At 38.9% G+C, this 23,046-nt stretch overlaps 1 long non-coding RNA gene across 4 annotated transcripts in view; it reads left to right on the top strand.

The window, feature by feature from the left end:
• LOC103351202 (LINE-1 retrotransposable element ORF2 protein) overlaps positions 1-23,046 on the top strand; it is a 354,869-nt gene that overhangs the window by 233,098 nt on the left and 98,725 nt on the right. The window contains exons 3-6 of one of the 4 annotated variants that reach the window (XR_011380457.1): positions 5,549-5,607; positions 15,233-15,392; positions 15,506-15,691; positions 19,690-21,106. This is a non-coding gene — a long non-coding RNA (LINE-1 retrotransposable element ORF2 protein). The other 3 variants (XR_011380459.1, XR_011380460.1, XR_011380458.1) reach the window with 3 other exon arrangements.

Here is a 23,046-nt window from a genome sequence, read left to right as displayed (position 1 = left end):
TCAGATAAAAGAAACGTAAAATTGCACATTGATTAGAAAAGAAACCCCAGAATTATTGAGTTACTAATAGCTGGTCTACTAAAAGAAAAAAAAAGTAGAAGAATGAAGCTAGACTATCTCTAAAAAATTGAACAAAAAAGTCAGGAAAATACAAAAAAAGACTGGAATTGAAGATGGATTTTCCCTCCCAGATTTATTTATTTGAAAGGCAAAGAAACAGGGGGAGAGATTTTCTGTTTTCTGGTTCACTCTGAAAATGCCTGCAACCAGATCAAATGCCTCAGCCAGACCAAAGCCAGGAACTCCATCTGGGTCTCCCACATAGGTGTCAACTATTTGGACCATTATATACTGCCTCACAGGCTCGTTAGTAGGGAACTGGATCAGAAGTGCAGAGTAGGCAGGACACAAACAAGGCACTCCAGTTTGTGACATAAATGTCTAAAGTAAGGGCTTCAACTCATGCTGCCACAGAGCCTGTCCCAAGGAACACAATTTTAAGCATGAACTTTCTGAAATTGTTTTATGTTTTCTGGAATTGATTCTCAAATCTGATTAGATTTATGGGCACTTATGACTCTAGTTCTGGTACTAAAATGAGCATTGATAATCAGTGGTATAATCTGGCAGTAGAAATAAGTATAATACCTGCATTTTTTAGTCCAGCTACCTATTTTTTAAATATTATTTTATTTAATGAACATAAATTTCCAAAGTACAGCTTATGGATTACAATAGCTTCCCCCCCCCCATAACTTCCCTCCCACCCACAACACCCCCCTCTCCCACTCCCTCTCCCCTTCCATTCACATCAAGATTCATTTTCAATTATCTTTTATATACAGAAGATCAATTTAGCATATATTAAGTAAAGATTTCAACAGTTTGCACCCACACAGAAACACAAAGTGTAAAATACTATTTGAGTACTAATTATAGCATTAAACACCTAAGAGTAATTGTGTATTAATTACAGAGTTCAACCAATAGCTTTAAGTAGAACATAAAAATACTAAAAGGGTAAAATATTAAGTTCTTTTATTTTCTTTTTTTTCTTTTTTTTGTTTGTTATATAGTTATTTTTTTATTTAATAAATGTGAATTTACAAAGTGCAACTTTTGTATTGTTGTGGCTCCTCCCCCCCAACCTCCCTCCCTCCCGTGGCCCTCCCCTCTCCTACTCCCTCTCCCATCCCGCCCTTCATCGAGTTTCATTTTCAATTACCTTCATATACTGAAGATCAACTTAGTATATACTAAGCAAGGATTTCAACAGGCTGTACTCACACAACCGCACAAGGTATAGGGTATTGTTCGACTAGTAGTGTTGTTTTTAAGTTTCATAGTAAAACACATTAAGGACAGAGATCCTACGTGGGGAGCATGTACCCAGTGACTTCCGTTGTTGATTTAACAATTGGCACTCTTATTTATGACGTCAGCAATCACCCGAGACTCTTGCTATGAGCTGTCTAGGCTATGGAAGCCCCTTGAGTTCACCGACTCTGAACTTGCCAAACAGCTACTTATAAGAAGCAAGCAGATCTGTGAGTGTGTATAAGATACTTTCAAATGTTTGTGGTGGCCATCAAAGAAGGATGTACTTTTCTCTAAAGGTAGGAGAGAACTTCCACTTTACTTTTGGCCTTGTCCAAATACTTACGAAGTCTGTAAATGAAAAAGGCTTCCATAGCCTTGGCAACTCATATCAAGAGCCTTGGGGAGTCACTGATGTCACACGTAAGAGTGTTAATTGTTAAATTAACAACAGGAGTCACTGTGCCCCCATTCCCCATGCAGGACCTCTGTTCTCAATGAGCTGTATTATGAGAGTTAACTGTAAAATCAGTTCGCAGTTGTTTTGTGTGTGTGTGCAAATTGTTGAAATATTTACTTCGTATAGAGTTGGTCTTCTGTGTACAAAGTTAATTGAAAATGAATCTTAATGGAGAATGGGACTGGGAAGGGGAGAGGGAAGAGAAGGAGGAGGAGTGGGAGTGTGGGTGGGAGGGTGGGATGGTGGGAAGAATAACTATATTCCTAAAGTTGTACTTATGAAATTTGTATTCCTTAAAAAATAAATTAAAAAAGAAAGCTAATTGTCCTAATGTTGTTGGGCAATGTGATGAAAAGGTGTGTGAGCTTAGGGATTCAAATCCCTACCTCCAGAGCAATATAAATTACTTGAAGTCTTTTCTATGTGTCCTGAAGGAAACCTTTACCTCCTATGGCTGCAGAAGTAAAATTTCTGAAAACAAATGTAGGAAATCATCCTGTAATGGGCTGGAGTACAAGACAAGTTGAACTTCCAACCTCACAAGGTGGTTGTCACTAAAGTAAAAGCATTGATTGGTAAAGAATGTGATCCTACAACATGGGAAGCAGGATACACAGCAGACTCATAGAATGGCAGATATCCTAAACAGCACTCTGGCCTCAGAATCAGCCCTGAAGGCGTTCATATCTGGCTAAAAAGCCCATGAGAGTTTCTCAGGCATGGAAAGCCAAGGCACTGTGGCAAAAATTGACCTAAATGAAAGATTTCTCTGAGTGAGATCCCAGCAGAAAGAACGCACCATCAAAGAAGGAGGTACCTTTCTCTGAAGGGAGGAGAGAACTTCCACTTTGACTATGGGCTTGTTTAAATAAGATTGGAGTTTGTGAACTCAAGAGGCTTCCATAGCCTTGGCAACTCATGACAAGAGCTTCAGGTGATTACTGACATCATACATAAGAGTGTCAATTGTTAAATCAACACCAGGAATCACTGTGCACCTGCTCCCCATGTAGGATCTCTGTCCGTAATGTGTTATACTTTGTGACTTAACGGTAAAACTGCTATTCAAACAGTACTCTATACTTTGTGTGTCTGTATGGGTGCAAACTGTTGAACTCTACTTAGTATATAAAGATAGTTGTATATATAAAATTATATATATATAAAGATACATATATATTATGTATTATATAAATAAATATATAAAGATCTTTATATCTTTATATCTATCTTTTTATCTTTATATATTAGCATATAAAGATAATTTACTTCTGTATATAAAGATAATGGAAAATGAATCTTGATGAAAAATGGAATGGGAGAGGGAGTGGGAGATGGGATGGTTGCGGGTGGGAGGGAGATTATAGGGGGAAAAGCTGCTATAATCCAAAAGTTGTACTTCAGAAATTTATATTTATTAAATCAAAGTTGAAAAAAAATACAGTCATTAAAAAAAAGGAATGGGATCCTGTAATTTGGGTTGGGTATGTTAGGAATGCCGCACTGAAGCTGGTGATACTGAATCTAAATCCTGATGAGTCCTTTTAACAAGTGGAAGAGATCTCTGCACCCCCATCAAAGCATCCTCTTCACCCCTCACCCTCAGCAGAAGAAACCTCCACATCCAGGGACAAAAGGCATCTAGAGATATTGGCCTCTCCCACCCCTGTGTCCTTTAAAATTCCATTTGAAGGGATCAACCCTGCTAATCTGAGGAAATTACTGGCCCCCCATGATACAGTTGCTACGTAAGATGGTGTGCATATCCTCAAGACTTACCCTTGCCACCCCATTTGAATCTAGGTCTATAATCAGCCTCAAGTCCTTCATGACCCTAAACATATAGTACAGCATGACCCAGCAGGAGATGTGCTATACTCATAAGGAACTACTTGGGTTTTCTAATTTATTATGGCAGATATTTAGAGAACATGGGTGGGAATGGTTACTAAAGGGCTGGAATAATGGAGAAGGAGCATAAGGTTGGATCAGGCTAAGTTTATTGATATGAGTGCTATAGAAGAACACTTAATGTTGCAGACTTAGGCGTCTGTATGGGCTTTAACAGTTTATCCTTTTTGTTGTTGTTGTTGGTTGACTGAGGCAGTTCAAATGGTGGCTCACAGAGAGTGATTGGTACTAGGAATGTATTGATTTTAATGTAAATGCTTAAGGATATTTGAATATTCAAGTCAATTTTTCATTTAAGACCTGCTCAGCCTTGCTGGGAGGGTCCAGAAGACATATTTTTCATCTGTACTATGTGAGGGGAACCCCGGCATCCTTAAAAGTTCTGTGATGTAGGCTGAACCTGATGATGGGAACTACTTCCAATGAACTGAGAAACACAGATTAAATGTGAGTTATTTGATCCTTGGAAAAAAGGGGCCAAGTGACGACATTCATTATCAAAGGCAAGGTGACTGTGATTATCGTAATGGGCAGCAAAATAAAACAGCAATCAAAATACTATGACTTGCACAGTCCTATAGGCTGGCTAATTGAAAATGCGTTCCCAGGCCAGCGCCGCTGCTCAATAGGCTAATCCTCCACCTGCGGCACTGGAACACTAGGTTCTAGTCCCGGTAGGGGCGCCGGATTCTGTCCCGGTTGCCCTTCTTCCAGTCCAGCCCTCTGCTGTGGCCCGGGAGTACAGTGGAGGATGGCCCAGGTCCTTGGGCCCTGCAGCCGCATGGAGACCAGGAGAAGGCGCCTGGCTCCTGGCTTTGGATCAGCACAGTGCACCGGTCGCAGCAGCCATTGAGGGGGGAACCAATGGAAAAGGAAGACCTTTCTCTTTGTCTCCCTCTCTCACTGTCCACTCTGCCTGTCAAAAAAAAAAAAAAAAAAAAAAAAAGGAAAGGAAACGTGTTCCCAGAAGTGAAGTAGATAGATAGCCTACTAAAGTTTTACTTGATCTCTATAAGCAGAATATTTCAATGTCAAGTGAAAAAGAAGTCTAATTTGGATTATAAAATCATAGTCATGGCCTGTCAATCAATTCCCTGACTGATAACCCAATAATGAAGGGAGGCCATATGACCTTGATAAAGGATCCCAGTATACTACCAAAAATTTGTACTGTTAACTTTTCTCTATGTCTTCACCACAAGGCTCTATGACCTCTACCACAATAGCTACACATTAGGGAAAAATAAATAACTGGACCTCTCAGCATCTACTGAACACTGGGCCTGACCTGATACTAGCTGCAAGAGATTGAAAACATCTTACGGAGTTTTGGTTTAAGTCCATTTCATGGTTGCCCCAGTGAGTCTTGAACCCATTCTGTGTGATTTTCCAAGGTCCAGAATGCACAATTGGAATAGAAATACTCAGAAGCTGATAAGATACCCAACTGGTTCCCAGATCTATGGAGTGAGGGCTATTATGGTAGGAAAGGCCCTGTGAAGACCATTACTACTGCCTGCGTCTAGAAATAGAGTAAACCTAAAGCAATACTGCGTTACTGGAGGAATTGCCAAGATACGTGCAGCTACTAAGGGACTAAAGGATGCCTGTGCAGTGATTCCCATTGCCACTCAATTCACCCATTTGGCTTGTGATGAAGGCAAGGGCATACTGCAGAATGAAAGTGGGTTATCATAGGCTAAACCAGATGGTGACTCCAGTGGTAGATGCTGTCCCGGATGAGGTTTTGTTTTTGAACTAAGTAACATGTTCCCTGGTACCTACTATGCAATGATTGATATGACAAATGCCTTATTGCCTAGCTGTCAATAAGAACCATAAGAAACTATTTGCTTTCAGGACAAGGCCTGCAGTACGCCTTTACTGCCCTACCTCAGGAATATATCAACTCTCCAGCCGTAAGTCATAATATGTTTTGCAGGAATATTGATTGCCTTCCCATTCCATAAGATATCACTGGCCCACTGAATTGATGACATCACATTGTTTAGAAATCATGAGCAAGAAGTTGCAACAACTCTAGATTTATTGGTCAAACACTTGGGTGTCAGAGGATGGGAAATAAATCTGATAGATTATAGATTTCAGGGCCTTCTCTCTTAATAAAATAAAGATTCAGTCGTGTAGAGTATGTTGAAATATCCTTGTAAGGTGAAGGGTAAGTTTTTTCATCTTGACATCTCCTACAATCAAAAAATAAGCACAACACCTAGTGAGTTTCTTCAAATTTTGGAGGCATGCATTCCTCAACTGCATGTGTTATTTCAGTCCACTTACGAAATTATCTGAAAACTACTAGTTTTAAGGGGGGCCCAGAATCCACTGGGTCTGAAATAGACCCAGTATGTTGTACAAGTTGCTCTGCCACTTGGACCAGATGCTCCAGCATATCCAGGGGTATCTGGAGTATCAGTGGTAAATGAGGATGCTGTCTGGAGTCTTCGGAAGTCTCATATATTGCTGTACAGGCCTTTAGCATTTTGAATAACAACTTTCCTTTTGAAAAATATCATTTGGACTGCTATGAGTGCTAGTGGAGACCAAACAATTAACCATGAGCCACCGACATGTAAACATGAACTGGATGTTATCTGACTCACCAGGCCATAAATTTAAGAATGCACAACAAAAACATCCAATTACCAAAAGATTAGCCAACTCTACAAGTACAAGTTACATGAAGAACTGGTCAAAATGCCAATGATCCCTACTCCACAATACTGCCTTCTCTTCCCTAGTCTGCACCTATGGCCTTATGGGGAGTTCCCTATCATCAATTTATAGAAACAGGATTTGGATGTGATTTATAGATGGTTCTGCCTGATATATAGGCACCACCGAAAAAATAACTGCTATAGCATTAAAGATCTTTTCTGGGACATTTCTGGGGGACAGTTGTGACAGGAAATTCTTTTAATTGGACAAAATTTCAAACAGTGCATTTGATTGTTCATTTTGTTTAGAAGAAGAAAGCTGTGAAATTATATAGTAATTAATGGAATGTAACAAATTGATTGGCTGCATGATCAGAGAGTTAGAAGGACTATGATTGGAAAATTGGTGACAAGAAAACTTGGAGAAGAGATATGTGGATTTGCCCCTTGGCATTAGCAAGAAATGTGAAACTATTTAGCTTCTGTAGTAACGCTCAGCAAATGATGTAGATAGGATGATCCATTCTGGGGATATTAGCAAGTCTCTTTCCTCAGCCACCTTTGCCATTGCCCAATTGACTCAAGAATAAAATGGTCATGGTAGCAAGGTTGGAGGTTATGCATAGACTCATCAAGGTCAACCTAGCTCGGGCTATCACTGAGTACCTAGTCTTTCAACAAAAAAGACCAAAACTGAGTGCAATAGTGTAATGTGGAAATATTCTCTAGAGTAATCAGTTAGCTACTCAGTGACAGATAGATTATATTGGCTGATTCCCATCATGGAAAGAGCATTTTCTTGTCATCACTAAAACACATTTATTTTGAATATGGATTTGTTTTATCTGCACACAGTAATTCTGATGAAGTTACCATCCATGGGCTTACAGATGCCTTCTCCACCTTAAGAGTATTCAATACAGGTTGGAGGCAAGATGGCGGAATAGGAAGGGAGCACACTGATAGTCCGGGGAGAGACAGTTTAATAAAAGTGGAGATACTGCAGTTTCAAGGAAGAGTAGGGGAGGAAACAGCAGAAGAAACTCTTCCAGAACGCGTGATTCACAGTGGACCTGCGTGGAGAGCATGGGAGCCCACAGTTCGGTACACCAGCGGCAGACTCAACACACCAGCGCTGGAACGCAAGGTGAGCCGAACCTCAATAGCCCGAGACACCGGCAGGCAAGCGGAGAGAGGAGACTAGAGGGAACGACCCCCGGGGGGGGGAAAGTTCACCAGGCTAACTGCAAGAGAGAGAGAGAGAGAGAAAAAAAAAGGTGACTGGTACAGACACGGGATTCTCTCTCTCCGCTCACCTCTCAAGGGCGAGCAAGACAAAGAGCAGGCACCATCTTGGACATACGTCATAAGCAGAGCGACCTCAGGTCTGTACTGGCCCTGAGCCTAGCAGAAAAACCTGACTCTGGGTGGGGCGAATTAACAGGAGATTAGGACCTAGTAAATTTGTGGTGCTACTGAACTGAGACTGTGAAAAAAGAGACGGTGGGGGAGAGAATTCACAGAATTCACGTGAGTACTCTCCAGAGACGCTACAATTCTCTAACTTTGGCAACCCAGTGGGAGACTGAAGGAGAATCTGAGCCCACCCTGAGGGCAGAACAGATTCCCTGTGTGGTCCTTGGGAAAGAGCTTCCAATCTCTGGCTCCTATGGGTATATCATTTGCCTGCTAACTACCTCCATCTTCGTTCAGCTGTGTGGAATTACTTCCCTTTTGAATCAAAAAAAGAAAGAGAGAGAGAGAGAGAGAGAGAGATCTACCACGCCTAACCTGGGAGTGTCACCTTTGGCACCCCAAACAGAGCTCTCAGGCCACATCCATCTCAAGCCTCTAAGGCTCCATCAAAAACAGACAGTCCACTTAATCTAGAGTCTTAGTATAACAAGAAAAAGAACCACAGTGAAGAATCCAAATATCTCCAATATGCCAAATAGCAAACACAAAAACCGAGGTAATAAAAGCAAGGAAGTCACCATGATGCCCCCAAATGAAAAAGACACCCCAATTCAAGATTATGAAGATGATGAGTTAGAAGAAATGCAAGAAGCAGATCTCAAAAAATTGATAAGAACATTAAGAAGTTCTCAAAAACAAATTCTTGAACTACAGAAATCCTTAATGGACAAGATAGAAAATCTCTCTCGTGAAAATGAAATATTAAGGAGGAATCAAAATGAAACGAAACAACTAGTACAACAGGAAACTGTGATAGTGACGAGAAATCATAATGAAGTGAAGAACTCAATAGATCAAATGAAAAACACAATAGAGAGCCTTACGAACAGAATGGGTGAAGCAGAGGAGAGAATTTCGGACTTAGAAGACAGAGAACAGGAAAGGATACAGTCAGACCAAAGAAAAGAAGAGGAAATTAGAAATCTAAAACATATTGTCAGGAATCTGCAGGATACTATTAAAGAAACCAACATTCGCGTTCTAGGAGTTCCTGAAGGCATGGAGAGGGAGAAAGGATTAGAAGGCCTTTTTAGTAAGATATTAGCAGAAAATTTCCCAGGTTTGGAGAAGGACAGAGAAATCCTAGTACAGGAAGCTCACATAACCCCTAATAAACATGACCAAAAGAGATCCTCACCACGACATGTGGTAATTAAACTTACCACAGTGAAACATAAAGAAAAGATCCTCAAATGTGCAAGAGAGAAACGTCAGATTACTCTCAGAGGATCTCCAATCAGACTCACAGCTGACTTCTCATCAGAAACCCTACAAGCTAGGAGGGAATGGCGAGATATAGCCCAGGTACTAAGAGAGAACAACTGCCAGCCCAGAATATTATATCCTGCAAAGCTATCATTTGTGAATGAAGGTGAAATAAAGACTTTTCATAGCAAACAGAAATTGAAAGAATTTGTTACCACCCGTCCAGCCCTGCAAAAGATGCTTAAAGATGTGTTACACACAGAAACACAGAAACATGGTCATCAATATGAAAGAAGGTAAAGGAAGGAAACCTCACACCAAAAGATCACAGGGAATTCAAAGCATATATTACAACTTATCTTTGGCAAATGGCAGGGCAAAGCTACTACTTATCATTAGTCACATTGAACGTTAATGGCCTGAACTGTCCAGTTAAAAGACACCGTTTGGCTGATTGGGTTAAGGAACAAAACCCATCTATTTGCTGCTTACAAGAAACACATCTTTCCAACAAAGATCCATACAGACTGAAAGTGAAAGGCTGGAAAAAGATATACCATGCCAACAGAAATGAAAAAAGAGCGGGCGTAGCCATCTTAATATCGGACAACATAAACTTTACCACAAAAACTGTTAAGAGAGACAAAGAGGGACACTATATAATGATTAAGGGATCAATACAACAAGAAGATATAACAATTATCAATGTATATGCACCTAACTACAGGGCACCGGTTTATCTGAAAGATTTGTTAACGGACTTAAAGGGAGACTTAGACCCCAATACAATAGTACTCGGGGACTTCAATACTCCACTCTCAGAAATAGACAGATCAACAGGACAGAAGATCAACAAGGAGACAGTAGATTTAAACAACACTATAGCCCAAATGGATCTAACATATATACAGAACTTTCAATCCTACAGCTAAAGATTTTACATTCTTCTCAGCAGTACATGGAACCTTCTCTAGGATTGACCACATACTAGGCCATAAAGCAAGTCTCAGCAAATTCAAAAGAATTAGAATCATACCATGCAGCTTCTCAGACCATAAAGGAATGAAGTTGGAAATTAGCAACTCAGGAATCCCTAGAGCATACACAAACACATGGAGATTGAACAACATGCTCCTGAATGAACAATGGGTCATAGAAGAAATTAAAAGAGAAATCAAAAATTTTCTGGAAGTAAATGAGGATAACAGCACAACATACCAAAACTTATGGGATGCAGCAAAAGCAGTGTTAAGAGGAAAGTTTATATCAATAGGTGCCTACATCAAGAAATTGGAAAGGCACCAAATAGATGAGCTTTGGATTCATCTCAAGGATCTAGAAAAACTGCAGCAAACCAGAATCAAATCTAGTAGGAGAAGAGAAATAATTAAAATCAGAGAAGAAATCAACAGGATTGAATCCAAAAAAAAAAAAAAACATTACAAAAAATCAGCCAAAACGAGGAGCTGGTTTTTTGAAAAAATAAACAAAATTGACACCCCATTGGCCCAACTGACGAAAAAAAGAAAAGACCCAAATCAATAAAATCAGAGATGAAAAAGGAAACGTAACAACAGACACCACAGAAATAAAAAGAATCATCAGAAATTACTACAAGGACTTATATGCCAGAAAACAGGGAAAACTATCAGAAATGGATAGATTCCTGGGCACATGCAACCTACCTAAATTGAACCAGGAAGACATCGAAAACCTAAACAGACCCATAACTGAGACAGAAATTGAAACAGTAATAAAGGCCCTCCCAACAAAGAAAAGCCCAGGACCAGATGGATTCACTGCTGAATTCTACCAGACATTTAAAGAAGAACTAACTCCAATTCTTCTCAAACTATTCAGAACAATCGAAGAAGAGGGAATCCTCCCAAATTCTTTCTATGAAGCCAGCATCACCTTAATTCCTAAGCCGGAAAAAGATGCAGCACTGAAAGAGAATTACAGACCAATATCCCTGATGAACATAGATGCAAAAATCCTCAATAAAATTCTCGCCAATAGAATGCAACAACACATCAGAAAGATCATCCACCCCGACCAAGTGGGATTTATGCCTGGTATGCAGGGATGGTTTAATGTGCGCAAGACAATCAATGTGATACACCACATTAACAGACTACAGAAGAAAAACCATATGATTATCTCAATAGATGCTGAGAAAGCATTTGATAAAATACAACACCCGTTCATGATGAAAACTCTAAGCAAACTGGGTTTGGAAGGAACATTCCTCAATACAATCAAAGCAATCTATACAAAACCCACAGCCAACATCCTAGTGAATGGGGAAAAGTTGGAGGCATTTCCACTGAGATCTGGTACCAGACAGGGATGCCCACTCTCACCACTGCTATTCAATATAGTTCTGGAGGTTCTAGCCAGAGCTATTAGGCAAGAAAAAGAAATTAAAGGGATACAAATCTTTTTTTTTTTTTTTTTTTTTTTTTTTTTTTTTTTTTTTGACAGGCAGAGTGGACAGTGAGAGAGAGAGACAGAGAGAAAGGTCTTCCTTTGCCGTTGGTTCACCCTCCAATGGCCGCCGCTGCAGCCGGCGCACCGTGCTGATCCGATGGCAGGAGCCAGGATCCAGGTGCTTTTCCTGGTCTCCCATGGGGTGCAGGGCCCAAGCACCTGGGCCATCCTCCACTGCACTCCCTGGCCATAGCAGAGAGCTGGCCTGGAAGAGTGGCAACCGGGACAGAATCCGGCGCCCCGACCGGGACTAGAACCCGGTGTGCCGGCGCCGCAAGGTGGAGAATTAGCCTACTGAGCCACGGCGCCGGCTCAGGGATACAAATCTTGAAGGAAGAACTCAAACTATCCCTCTTTGCAGATGATATGATTCTTTACTTAGGGGACCCAAAGAACTCTACTAAGAGACTATTGGAACTCATAGAAGAGTTTGGCAAAGTAGCAGGGTATAAAATCAATGCACAAAAATCAACAGCCTTTGTATACACAGACAATGCCATGGCTGAGGAAGAACTTCTAGGATAAATCTCATTCACAATAGTTACAAAAACAATCAAATACCTTGGAATAAACTTAACCAAGGACAATAAAGATCTCTACGATGAAAATTACAAAACCTTAAAGAAAGAAATAGAAGAGGATACCAAAAAATGGAAAAATCTTCCATGCTCATGCATTGGAAGAATCAATATCATCAAAATGTCCATTCTCCCAAAAGCAATTTATAGATTCAATGCAATACCAATCAAGATACCGAAGACCTTCTTCTCAGATCTAGAAAAAATGATGCTGAAATTCATATGGAGACACAGGAGACCTCGAATAGCTAAAGCAATCTTGTACAACAAAAACAAAGCTGGAGGCATCACAATACCTGATTTCAGGAAATACTACAGGGCAGTTTTAATCAAAACAGCATGGTACTGGTAAAGAAACAGATGGATAGACCGATGGAACAGAATTGAAACACCAGAAATCAATCCAAACATCTACAGCCAACTTATATTTGATCAAGGGTCCAAAGCCAATCCCTGGAGTAAGGACAGTCTATTCAATAAATGGTGCTGGGAAAATTGGATTTCCACGTGTAGAATCATGAAGCAAGACCCCTACCTTACACCTTACACAAAAATCCACTCAACATGGATTAAAGACTTAAATCTACGACCTGACACCATCAAATTATTAGAGAGCACTGGAAAAACCCTGCAAGATATAGGTACCGGCAATGACTTCTTGGAAAACACCACAGAAGCACAGGCAGTCAAAGCCAAAATCAACTATTGGGATTGCATCAAATTGAGAAGTTTCTGTACTGCAAAAGAAACAGTCAGGAGAGTGAAGAGACAACCGACAGAATGGGAAAAAATATTTGCAAACTATGCAACAGATAAAGGGTTAATAACCAGAATCTACAAAGAGATCAAGAAACTCCACAAAAACAAAACCAACAACCCACTTAAGAGATGGGCCAAGGACCTCAATAGACATTTTTCAAAAGAGGAAATCCAAATGGCCAACAGACACATGAAAAAATGTTCAAGATCACTAGCAATCAGGGAAATGCAAATCAAAACCACAATGAGGTTCCACCTCACCCCAGTTAGAATGGCTCACATTCAGAAATCTACCAACAATAGATGCTGGAGAGGATGTGGGGCAAAAGGGACACTAACCCACTGTTGGTGGGAATGCAAACTGGTAAAGCCACTATGGAAGTCAGTCTGGAGATTCCTCAGAAACCTGAAGATAACCCTACCGTTCGACCCAGCCATCCCACTCCTTGGAATTTACCCAGAGGAATTTAAATTGGCAAACAAAAAAGCGGTCTGCACCCTAATGTTTATTGCAGCTCAATTCACAATAGCTAAGACCTGGAACCAACCCAAATGCCCATCAACAGTAGACTGGATAAAAAAATTATGGGACATGTACCCTATAGAATACTATACAGCAGTCAAAAACAACGAAACCCAGTCATTTGCAACAAGATGGAGGAATTTGGAAAACATCATGCTGAGTGAATTAAGCCAGTCCCAAAGGGACAAATATCATATGTTCTCCCTGATTGGCAACAACTAACTGAGCACCAAAGGGGAAACTTGTTGAAGTGAAATGGACACTGTGAGAAACAGTGACTTGATCAGCTCTTGTCCTGATGGTTGATGTACAATGTAATACTTTATCCATTTTAGTATTTTTTTTGTTCTAGTACCATTGGTTGAACTCTGTAATTAACACACAATTACTCTTAGGTGTTTAAATTTTAACTGAAAAGTGATCCCTGTTAGGAATTTGGAAAACATTATGTTGAGTGAAATAAGCCAGTCCCAAAGGGACAAATACCACTTGTTCTCCTTGATAGGTGACAACTAACTGAGCACCAAAAAGGAAACCTGTTAAAGTGAAATGAGCACTATGAGAAATGGTGACTTGATCAGCCCTCACCCTGACTGTTGAGCTGATGAGCAGCTTAATATGTTATCCCTCTTAGTATTTTTTTGTTTGTTCTACTTAATACTTTTGGTTGAATACTGTAATCAATACACAATTCTTCTTAAGTGCTGAAACAACTGAAAAGTGATTGCTGTTAAATATAAGAGTGGGAACAAGAGAGGGAAGAGATGTGCAATTCGGGACATGCTCAAGCTGACTTACCTCAAACGGTAGAGTTAGAAACATACCAGGGGATTCCAATTCAATCCCATCGAGGTGGCATGTACCAATGACATCTCACTAGTCCCAGTGATCAATTTTTGTTCACAATTGATCATAATGATAGGACTAAGAACCAAAGGGATCACATAAACAAGAATAGTGTCTGCAAATACTAGCTGATAGAATCAAAAAGGGAGAGAATGGTCCAACATGGGAAGTGAGATACACAGCAGACTCATAGAATGACAGATGTCCTAAACAGCACTCTGGCCTCAGAATCAGCCCTTAAGGCATGCGGATCTGGCTGAAATGCCCATGAGAGTATTTCAGGCATGGAAAGCCAAGACACTCTGTGGGGAAAAAAAAAAACCCTAAATGAAAGATCTCTGCGAGTGAGATCCCAGTGGAAAGAATGGGTCATCAAAGAAGGAGGTACCTTTCTCTGAAGGGAGGAGAGAACTTCCACTTTGACCATGTCCTTGTCTAAAAATGATCAGAGTCAGTGAACCCAGGGGGCTTCCATAGCCTTGGCAGCTCATGACAAGAGCCTAGGGTGATTACTGATGCCATAAACAAGAGTGTCAATTTGTTAAGTCAACAAGAGGAGTCCCTGTGCACTTACTCCTCATGTAGGATCTTTGTCCTTAGTGTGCTGTACATTGAGATTTAATGCTATAACTAGTACTCAAACAGTATTTTTCACTTTATGTTTCTGTGTGGGAGCAAACTGTTGAAATCTCTACTTAATGTATGCTAAACTGATCTTCTGTATATAAAGAGAATTGAAAATGAATCTTGATATGAATGAAAGGGGAGAGGGAGTGGATAAGGGGAGGGTTGCGGGTTGGAGGGACGTTATGGGGGGGAAGTCATTGTAATCAATATTCTGTACTTTGGAAATTTATATTCATTAAATAAAAGTTAAAAAAAAGAGTATTCAATACAGCATTGCTTCCAATCAAGCAACTCACTTGACAAAAAATGTGACAATTGACCCATGCACATAGAATTCACGTCTTACCATGTTCTTCACCATCAGGAAGGAGCTGTCTTGATGTCATGGTAGAGTGGCCTTTTGAAGATTCAGTTATAGTACCAGCTATGTGAAAATACTTTGAAGCAAGTTTCTTTAGATGATTACATTCATATATGCTTTGAATCCAAGTTCAGTGCTATTTCTCCAATAGCCAAGATCACAGGTATAGGAATGAATGAGTGGAAGTGGGAGTGGTACCAGTCATTGTTATCCCTACTGACTCCCTAACAATATTTTTGCTTTCTGTTCCCATGACTTTATACTCTTCTAACCTAGAATCCTTAGTCACAAAAGGGAGAAATTCTTACATCAAGAGATGCAACAATAATTTCCATTGAACTGAGAAATTAAAACTGCCCTTTGAAGAATTTAACTCCTTGTTCCTCTGAATCAACAAAGAAGCGAGTTGTGGTTATGGCTTGGAGACTGACCTAGTACATATTTCACTACTCCACAACGAAGGTAAGAGTATGTCTGGAATACAGGGTCCACCTTTGAGTGTTTCCTAGTACCTTGCCCTGTGGTTAAGATCAAGGAAAACTACAACACCCTGATCCATGAAGAACTACCAATGGCCTAAATACTTACAGAACGAAGTTTTGGCTACCCTACCAGGTATAAGAGAATGATGAACTACTGAGATAGTGGCTGAACACAAAATATGTTATTGTGAAAAAATAGTAGTGGAAGACTTTCTTTATAAATACTAGCTACAATCATGTAACCTACTATAGAAATAAGACACATAACTGTCATGTGCATTTCCTCCTAAATTTGTTATGAATATATTTGTGTGTGTGGAAAATACTTTTTTTCTCTTTAGTTCCCACATGTAACATAAGAGGTATTGACTTTATATTACATAATTTAAGTATTGTTAACTTTACATAATCATTTTTAATGTATGAGATATTAGGTGTCAATCAAGGACCTTACTTCTCCTCTCCTGAAGAAATTATAGTTTTTATTGTAAGCACCATTGATGGCCTTGGAGATTAAACAAAGTTTAAAGAGATGCTAATAAGTGCCAAGCTGATAGGGGGTAAATTTGGTTAATTTTATGTGTCAACTTGACTGCATTGTAAATACACAGATATTTGGCTAAACATTATTTCTGAGTGCATCTGAATCTACATGAGATAAACATGTGGATATGTAGACTCAATTAAGAAGATGGTTCTCATCTACATGTGAACATCAACAATCTACTGAGGGCCTGAGTAGAACAAAAAACAGAAGAAGAAAGAATTTATTTGATCTTTTCTCTGTTAGATTACTTGAGCTGGGATATCCATCTTCTCATCTTCTCCTGCCCTCTAGCATAGTTCAGTAACTGGGATCTATCAGTGATTCCTAATCGCATGTCTTAATACTACACCACCAGCTTTCCTGAGTCTCAGCTTCATAATCACATGAGTTAATTCTTTATAATAAATCTCATTGTATATAAAGTTATATATGTATATGTGATTTATTTCCAAAATATTATATATAATATATAAAACATATATACACATACATACACACATATCATGTACATACAAGTACTAAACAAGTATATATAATGAGATTTATTTTCTAGGTACCCAGATACTTGTTTTACTGGTTTTGTTTCTCTGGAGATCCCTGACTAATAATATACCCATATACATTCTTTTTGTTTTGTTTTGTTTTGTTTTTGACAGGCAGAGTGGACAGTGAAAGAGAGAGACAGAGAGAAAGGTCTTCCTTTTGCTGTTGGTTCACCCTCCAATGGCCACCGCGGCCGGCGCGCTGCGGCTGGTGCACCGCGCTGATCCGATGGCAGGAGCCAGGTGCCTCTCCTGGTCTCCCACGGGGTGCAGGGCCCAAGCACTTGGGCCATCCTCCACTGCACTCCCTGGCCACAGCAGAGAGCTGGCCTGGAAGAGGGGCAACTGGGAAAGAATCCGGCGCCCCGACCGGGACTAGAACCCGGTGTGCTGGCGCCACAAGGCGGAGGATTAGCCTAGTGAGCCGCAGCGCCGGCCTACATATACATTCTTTAATATTCCATAAGCCTACTCTACACTATGAACTACATTGTATGTTTGCTTGTTGATTTGTTGGTTGTTATTGTTTCTAATGTTTAGCATCTCTTGGATGAATAAATTAAAATCATAATAGTTTTCCTGTTGATGTCCATATAATGAAGACTTGAAATTCCATAAAAAAGAAATGATAGCCATAAATATCCAATAAATAGCCAATAATATTACAGTTGTTCTGGCACCAAAATACTGCAATTTGTTTTATAATATACTTCATAAAACAGATTATTATGAGAAAGTTTAGGTTCATTGGTCTATATTGTATATGTGTGTTTGTGTGTAAGTATAGATTCCATATTAATAGACCCCAATTGTTTTGGCTAGCAATAATTTTGGAGTCTTAGTTCATCCTGTCCCTAAAACCAGGTTTTATTTCATTGCATGTTCTTCTATTATAGATTTGGCCTGTTTTTCACCTGACCGATTCTGCTGACAATTACTTTAGAGTTGCCTTTTCTTTGCAGCAGAAGTGAACATTTCAAATGATTATGTCTAATCAGTAAAAAGGAGACAAGACAACTAGACTCTAACTTTATATTACTTATTTTCAATCCTCATTTTATCTTTGTGACTCCTTTTTCAATCGGACTATTGCTGTTGTCTAATGGAAATGCAATGATAGAAGTTGAAATATTGCATAATTAAATATACTTTTGCTGAACCTCAAAAGAAAAATCTCTTTTCTTTTTCAGATATCTAGCTACTTTTCTTTTTAAATGGCTACTTAAATGTGTGTAGACATACCAAAAGGCTCATATAAACTTTTCCTAGGTCCTCAAAATGATTCAAAGTTGGTAAATTTTCAATGCTGTTATATTTATTTCCCAAAGCTATATATTTGGGTACAAATATAAATATGCTTTTTTGCATCTTCCTAATATGTGAAATACATATGTTTACTCTAAACACTTACACACATACTCACATGGTCTCTGTATAAATTCTTACAATACGTACAGAAATATTAGAATGATGCATTAGAATGATGCTTCCTTAGGATGATTTATTCAATATTTTTAAAAGTATTTTCTGGATGAAAACAGAAAAAATTTGGAGAGATCCATTTAAATGTAAAATGTCTGACAAATCTAAACTTTGAGTTTCATAAAAACAATGTAGTCCTCTAGGCTCAATAATTCTTCAGCTTGTTAGGACATTATAAAGAACTGTAGATCTTTTAAAACTATCAAAGCCAAGGACACACCTGAGTATGATTTTATAGGAATCATTTAAGAGGCATCATGTCAAAGAGGAAGAGCTTAAGTATCACAAGTAGACCTTCAATTCACGTAATATAAGCCTGATATTCAAATTAATTTGGGGGATAACATCATCATACATTGAAATAACTTTTAGATTTCTTTTTTTTTTCTGTTTTTGAGTTGTTATACTTCTAAGGGTTGATATTTTGGAAAATTTATTCTTTCTTAGAGGCCTTTAAAAGAATAAAAATTAGTTTTGATGACTAAAGCACATTACATACTGTAATTGTCACATTAGTAGGTTGGACTTTTATAAATATCAGTTATATAGGAAAGTCTCAGTGACTATAGCCTGCAAATTTTGAAATACCTTACTGTTTTCTCTCAGCACAAATGGTTTCATCATTACTCATCAATTACTCCTAATTATGCTTATTGCAATTAAATAATGAGAAAGTAGAGGAGTAATGAATTTTCCAGGATGGATGATGATGAAATGGAAAAAACAGAGGGAAAACTTTAAGGCACTTCACCATTGAATCATTTTTCAGTTTTCTTATTGTCTCATCCAAAGTATTACACAATCTCCAAAGATATAAAAGAAGATTGAAGATACCATCTTTGTTATAATCTCTTGAGCTTACTTGAAAGAAGTTGAGAATTTTCTGCTTATAATGGTGAAATGAAAAAAATTGACAGAAGAAGAGTTTTCACAGAGTAGATGAATTGGGAGATGAATCAGTGAATGAGACTAGGGTAGCACTAGGGATCTAATAATGGTGGTGGAAAAGATAGAAACACAGTCTCAGCTAGGAGTTTTCAGAAGATGATATCTTGGATCAGTTTTCTCAAATTCAAGAACTGACAAGTTAACAATATATTTCTAACAACAAAAGGAAAATTCAGCATCACTATGTAGGTAGTTATTCAACCGGGAAGACATTATCACACAAAATAGTGAAATCAGAAATTGTAGGTTTTTTCTTGTTTATTTCTTTCTTAAAGCATATGTGATAGTATTCTTTCCTCTTTAATTGTGTCTGTCCACAAAATTCTCTTGATACGACTCAAACATGGTCAAATGATAACAGAAAGGTATTGGAAAAGACATTGGGTAGAGTTTATTCTATAAGAAAGGCATGAGTGATATTAGTACTCTTATAATATGAATATGGAATTGTTCTTCCAGAAGAATATGGAATGTTCTTCTGTCCCTTTAACCATGTAAGGACAAAAGGGGAAGATGGCCATCATGAGCCAGGAAGTGGGCCTTCTGCTAGCACCTTGATCTCGAACTCCTCAGCTTCCTCACCTCTGAGACGCGTCTTGTTCAGAAGCTATTAAGTCCGTGTTGTTCTAGTATTTCAGATACAGATAACAATGACTCAGAAATGTTAGTTCAAATAGTGAGAATGTTTTCAAACTCTTCTTTTGAAATACCCTGATTTGAAAAAAAACTCATATTAAATTTTCTCTTAAATGATGTTGCTTATCTTTTTTTTAAGATGTCAGTTTCATTCTTACATATTTTTGTATTCTATATTAACTACCATATTTCAGAGAAAACATGATATTTGTCTTTTGGGACTGGCTTATTTCACGAAGCATCATGGTGTCTGGTTGCATCTGTTTTGTTTCATAAGACAGAATTCCATGCTTTTTTATAGATAAGTAGTGTTCCATTGTATATATACACATCACATTTTCTTTATCTGGTCATCAGTTGATAGACATCTGGATTGTCCCCATAGCTTGGCTATTATGAATTGAGCTGCTAGAAATGTTCGGGACATGCTCAAGCTGACTTACCTCAAACAGTAGAGTTAGAAACATACCAGGGGATTCCAATTCAATCCCATCAAGGTGGCATGTACCAATGCCATCTCACTAGTCCCAGTGATCAATTTCTGTTCACAATTGATCGTAATGATAGGACTAAGAACCAAAGGGATCACATAAACAAGAATAGTGTCTGCAAATACTAGCTGATAGAATCAAAAAGGGAGAGAATGGTCCAACATGGGAAGTGAGATACACAGCAGACCCATAGAATGGCAAATGTCCTAACAGCACTCTGGCCTCAGAATCAGCCCTTAAGGCATGCAGATCCGGCTGAAATGCCCATGAGAGTATTTCAGGCATGGAAAGCCAAGACACTCTGGGGGAAAAAAAAAAAAAACCTAAATGAAAGATCTCTGTGAGTGAGATCCCAGTGGAAAGAATGGGTCATCAAAGAAGGAGGTACCTTTCTCTGAAGGGAGGAGAGAACTTCCACTTTGACCATGTCCTTGTCTAAAAATGATCAGAGTCAGTGAACTCAGGGGGCTTCCATAGCCTTGGCAGCTCATGACAAGAGCCTAGGGTGATTACTGAGGCCATAAACAAGAGTGTCAATTTGTTAAGTCAACAACAGGAGTCACTGTGCACTTACTCCTCATGTAGTTTCTTTGTCCTTAGTGTGCTGTACCTTGAGATTTAATGCTATAACTAGTACTCAAACAGTATTTTTCACTTTATGTTTCTGTGTGGGTGCAAACTGTTGAAATCTTTACTTAATGTATGCTAAACTGATCTTCTGTATATAAAGAGAATCGAAAATGAATCTTGATGTGAATGGAAGGGGGGAGGGAGAGGAAAAGGGAGGGTTGCAGGTGGGAGGGAAGTTATGAGGGGGAAGCCATTGTAATCCATAAGCTTTACTTTGGAAATTTATATTTATTAAATAAAAGTTAAAAAAAATTAAAAAAAAGAAATGTGGGAATACAGATAATTTTTTATTATGTTGATTTCATTTCATTATGGTTAATTCCCAGGAGTGGGATGGCAGGGTCATATGGTAGTCTCCATCCTGTATTCCATAATGATCATACTAGTGTACATTCTCACTAATAGTGGATTAGGTACCTTTTTCCCCACATCCTCGCCAGAATTTAATATTTTTTATTTTTCAATGAGAACCATTCTAACTGGGCTGAAGTGAAACCACATTGTGGTTTTTATTTGCATTTCCCTGATGGCTAGTGGTCTGGAGCAAGTTTTCATGTGTCTATTTGCAATTTGAATTTCATTGTTTGAAAAATGTCTCTTCAAGTCCTTTGCTCATTTTATTTTGCTTGCATTGGCTTTTTCTTTTTTTTAGTAGAAAACTTTTATTTAATAAATATAAATTTCAAAAATACAACTTTTGGATTATAGCAGTTCTTCCCCCCATAACCACATTCCCATCCACAAACCATCCCATCTCCTACTCCCTCTCCCATCTGTTCTTCATTAAGATTCATTTTTAATTATCTTTTTTAAATATTTATTTTAATTATTTGAAAGAGTCACAGAGAGAGGTAGAGACAGAGAGGTCTTGCATCTGCTGGTTCATTCCCCAGATGGCTGCAATGGCCGGAGCTGCACCCATCCGAAGCCAGAAGCCAGGAGCCTCCTCCGGGTCTCCCACATGGGTACAGGGACGCAAGGACCCAGGCCATACTCCATTGCCCTCCCAGGCCATAGCAGAGAGTTGGATTGGAAGAGGAGCAGCTGGGACTAGAACAGCACCCATATGGGATGCCAGCATCTCAGGCCAGGGCGTTAACCTACTACGCCGAAGTGCTGGCCCCATTTTTAATTATCTTTATATACACCACTTATTTTTAGTAATTTTTGATTTCCTTTTTGATGTACTCCATGGCCTATGGTTCATTTAAGACCATGTTGCTCAGTTTCCATGTGTTTGCTTATTGTCTAGAATTTCTTTTTTTTTTTTTTAAGGTCTTCCTTCCATTGGTTCACCCCTCAAATGGCCGCTACAGCCAGCATGCTGCGCTGATCCAAAGCCAGGAGCCAGGTGCCTCCTCTTGGTCTCCCATGTGGGTGCAGGGCCCAAGGACTTGGGCCATCCTCCACTGCCTTACTGAGCCACAGCAGGGAGATAGACTGGAAGAGGAGCAACCAGGACAGAACCGGCGCCCCAAGCGGGACTAGAACCCAGGATACCAGTGCCACAAGCAGAGGATTAACCTAGTGAGCCAGGGTGCCAGCCTAGAATTTCTTATGTTGTTAATTTCCTGCTTCATTTCACTATTATCAGAAAAGAAACATTGTATGATTTCATTTTTTTATTTGTTGACAGTTGTTTTATGTCCCAGCATATGGTCCATCCTACAGAATGTTCCATGCACTGATAAATAGAATGTGTGTTCTGTGCTGTGAGATGATATGTTCTATGGATATCAATTAGAGCCACTTTGTCAAAAGTGTACATTAACCATGTTGTTTCTTTGTTGATTCTCTGTCTAGTTGATCTGGTATGTCGAAGTCTCCCATTATTATTGGAGCATATGTCTCTCTTTAGATCTATTAACATTTGTTTTATATAGCTGGGTACTTCTAACACTATATACATATACATTTGTTAATAGTCATATTTTACTGTTGAGTTGATCCCTTAATGATCTTGTCTCTTTTAACAGTTTTATCTTAAAGTCTATTTTGTCTGATATTAACATAGCTACTTCTGCTTTTTCTGATTTCTATTTACATGAATTACCTTTTT

This window comes from Oryctolagus cuniculus, chromosome 12 (genome assembly GCF_964237555.1).
Source record: "Oryctolagus cuniculus chromosome 12, mOryCun1.1, whole genome shotgun sequence".
Classification (NCBI taxonomy): Eukaryota; Metazoa; Chordata; class Mammalia; order Lagomorpha; family Leporidae; genus Oryctolagus; species Oryctolagus cuniculus.
The sequence above is the reverse complement of the archived record's forward strand: the minus strand, read 5'-3'. Positions and strand labels throughout refer to the sequence as shown.